Source organism: Mustelus asterias, chromosome 10, assembly GCF_964213995.1.
Source record: "Mustelus asterias chromosome 10, sMusAst1.hap1.1, whole genome shotgun sequence".
Lineage (NCBI taxonomy): Eukaryota > Metazoa > Chordata > Chondrichthyes > Carcharhiniformes > Triakidae > Mustelus > Mustelus asterias.
Genome location: NC_135810.1, coordinates 29109892 through 29113609, shown reverse-complemented (window position 1 = coordinate 29113609; position 3718 = coordinate 29109892). Strand labels below are relative to the sequence as shown.

Below are 3718 nucleotides of genomic sequence, written 5' to 3'. Positions count from 1 at the left end.
AGCAGCCCTGTTAACATACAGGTCAACCACACTACAATGCAGCTTAGTCCCATCAGACCTCCTGATGGACAGAAAACTCCACACACAACGATATCAGTGTTGGCAACCAAATGTCAACAAATCATCCGGGATAGAGAGTAGACCAACAGTTAGCAACAGGCTTCCATTCCATCTACAACAAAACATACTAGACCAGATATCTGCCACATTTACACAAGGACAACAAAATCTGGGTTAAGGATTTTGATAATGAGCGCGTTATTGTCCACAGAGACGATGACCAGGTAAGCACATACCTTGTCAGTATTCTGGAAGCTATGGTTGGGAGGAACTTTCTCCTCATCCCTTGAGGTGATCCTCCCTCCTTTGGACCACATCCAAACCAAACTCATATTCAACGAGGTTTATCCAGTACATTCCTCCAACTGTTGCAAAGACAAAATTTGGAAGAATTACAGGCTGCCCGAACTTGTAAACACTTGAGGTGGGGAGAAAGAGTGGTAGAATTGACATAAGAATATTGGGTTTACAAGATCACATTTTAAATATGGTGGACAAAGGCTTGAGGGGTGGCACGGTAGCACAGTGGTTAGCACTGCTGCTTCACAGCTCCAGGGTCCCAGGTTCGATTCCCGGCTCGGGTCACTGTCTGTGTGGAGTTTGCACATTCTCCTCGTGTCTGCGTGGGTTTTCTCCGGGTGCTCCGGTTTCCTCCCACAGTCCAAAGATGTGCGGGTTAGGTTGATTGGCCAGGTTAAAAATTGCCCCTTAGTGTCCTGGGATGCGTAGGTTAAAGGGATTAGCGGGTAAAATATGTGGGGGTAGGGCCTGGGTGGGATTGTGGTCGGTGCAGACTCGATGGGCCGAATGGCCTCCTTCTGCACTGTAGGGTTTCTATGATTCTATGATTCTATGGGTGGTATAATATAAGGGCTGGCCTAGAAAGAGTTAAGATGGGACTGGGTACAGAACCACCTGCAGTGTGATGTGAAGTAAAACATGACTTGGGTCTAGGGGGCAGTCTGGGACAGAGATGTGTGATGAAGCAAGCATGGAGACAGCTTCATGACCCTGTGCTGTATAAATATAGATAGTTATGAATGTCCGGGTTCATCACTGAATGCCATCTCATTGGCCTACATGCAGGACTGGCAGTGGGCACTGCTCCTACTGGCACTACCAGTGTGTAGAGATGCTGGCCTACAATTAGCTGGCATCTCCAGGAGGCAGGGTGTCTTCCTGGCTCCTGGAGAAAAATACTCCCCAGGTCTCTTCTGTTCTTATGTCTCCTTTAAAATGGTATCATGGCATTGCCTCTCTCCATTCTGTGTACTATAATCACACATCTTTTATATCTTCACCTCACACTTTACTGTTTGAATTTCATCTGCCGTGGGATCTGCCATTCCTCACTGCTTACTCCACTTGTGAATTAATGTGTAATCTGCAAATTTTAAAGCTGTGTCCTGTATCTTTATTTCAAAATTATACTTTATTCATAAAAAAACTCTCAAATAAACCATTGCAAAACAACATATCTAATAATTAGAAACAGTGCAAAAAAACAGTTATTTTTACAGTACTACACGATGCTTATTTATACAACATTACATTCATTACATTTCAAAACTTAAAACTATATACATACATCAGATTTTACTGTGTGCTGTTATTTTTCAGATTAGCACACTGTTACGCAGGCCGAGGGTGTTCTGCAGTTACCGGGCCCTCGGTCTGCCTCGGTTGAAAGGCTTTACACTGTGGCCTTTCCCCATTGTGCCTTTGCGGCGGCTGCCCCAAGCTTGAGCGCGTCCTGAGCACGTAGTCCTGGACCTTGGAATGTGCCAGTCTGCAACACTTGGTCGAGGACAAATCTTTCAACTGGAAGATCAGCAAGTTTCAGGTGGACCAAAGTGCTTCCTTCACCGAGTTGATGACCCTCCAGCAGCAGTGAATATTTGTCTCAGTGTGCTTCCCCGGAAACAGCCCGTGGAGCACAGAGTCCTGCGTCACCGAGCTGCTCGGGACGAACCTCGACAAATACCATTGCATCTCACTCCAGACCTTCTTTGCAAAGGCACATTCCACAAGGAGGTGTGCGACCATCTCATCATCCCCGCAGCCGCTTCGAGGGTAGCGTGCGGTGATGTTGAGACCTCGAGCATGCATAAAGGATCTGACGGGGAGTGCCCTTCTCACCACCAGCCAAGCCAGTTCTTGGTGCTTGTTTGTGAGTTCTGGTGATGAGGCATTCTGCCAGATGACACTGACTGCTCAGGGAACCATCCGACAGGATCCTCCATCTCCTTTTCTCTCAGTGCCTCAAGGACTTTACGTGCTGACCACTGCTTGATCGCCATGTGGTCAAAGGTGTGTTTGCGGAAACATTTCTCCACGAAGGACAGGTGCTGCGGTACGGTCCAACTACTTGGAGCGTTCCGAGGCAGTGTGGCCAGACCCATCCTCCGCAACACTTGGGACAGGTAGAACCTCAAAAGATAGTGGCACTTGCTGTTAGTGTCCCGAGGATCTGCACACAGCTTGATGCAGCCACACACAAAGGTGGCATTTAGGATGAGGGCGGCATTGGGAACATTTTTCCCTCCGTTCTCTGGAGATTTGTGCATCGCTTCCCTCCGGACACGATCCATCTTTGATCTCCAGATAAATTTGAAGATGGCCTGGGTCACTGCTGCTGCGCAGGATTTGGGGATAGGCCAGACCTGCACCACGTACAACAACACGGACAGTACCTCACACCGGATGACCAGATTTTTTCTGGTGATAGAGAGGGAGCATTGCTCCCAGTGTCCTGTATACCCCACCCCCTCCACCCCCAAATCCAGGTATGGCCTATATCACAAGCAGCAGCGTTTCTCGTGTTAAACAGTGGGAAGCTCCACTGTACGTGTGCCTTTTTTTAAAATTCCAATTCAATCAAATCAATTCCAATTCAGAGTGTCAACAAGTTGAGACATTCCCGATCCAAGCTGACAAGACAGGGCTCGCACCTCCTGCCTTGGGCTTGATCTACATGATCCAAGCTGATTGGAGTAGGCATAGCTCCTCCTCCAAGGCTTGATCTCATTTGCATCTTAGCCAAAAGGCCAAGATGCCGCTTTTAAAAATTGCTTCATATGAAGCTAAAATGCAACCTAATGACTTCAACCAAGCACAGCATGTCACTACACTTGATCTTAGCCAAAAGGCCGAGAAGCGATAGCCTTTGATCTGACAAATAACTGTGATACCCATTGGTTAAGACTTTGAACTTGAACCCCGTAGTGTTTCATCTCATGAATTTCAACCCTAAGATACAAATATACCCTGAAACAGTAAATAACTATCCAGAGACTGGTGGTAATGGAGGTGGGAATGCCTTTAAAAACCAATGCTTCAACCTACTTTCCAAATGTTCGCAACTGAGTAGGTTTCAGATTGACTGGATCGAATACTCCTAGGCACTAGTTTCCCAAACAGGTCCCAGTACATGCACAAGACCCCTATTTAGTCATTTTAGTGAACTCAACTTTCATTTCAGGCACACATCATGAATACTTGAGGAGAATATAAAACAATATGTTGGTTTTTGTATTTTGTGGGTGTGGGATATCCATCACACATTTGGTAGGTGAAACAGCACTGGGTTAACCGCAATCAAATCTCTATTCTCCAAAATCCACTGCCGTAAGCATTTGTTAAAATGGAACTGAACCAA

The 3718-nt window shown here is 46.5% G+C and overlaps 1 non-coding gene across 1 annotated transcript; it reads right to left on the bottom strand.

Moving 5' to 3' along the window:
* Nucleotides 1-3025: 3025 nt before the first annotated feature.
* On the bottom strand, nucleotides 3026-3221 carry LOC144500169 (U2 spliceosomal RNA). Its single transcript, XR_013498948.1, has one exon. It is a non-coding gene; the product is annotated as a U2 spliceosomal RNA (small nuclear RNA).
* Nucleotides 3222-3718: the final 497 nt, after the last annotated feature.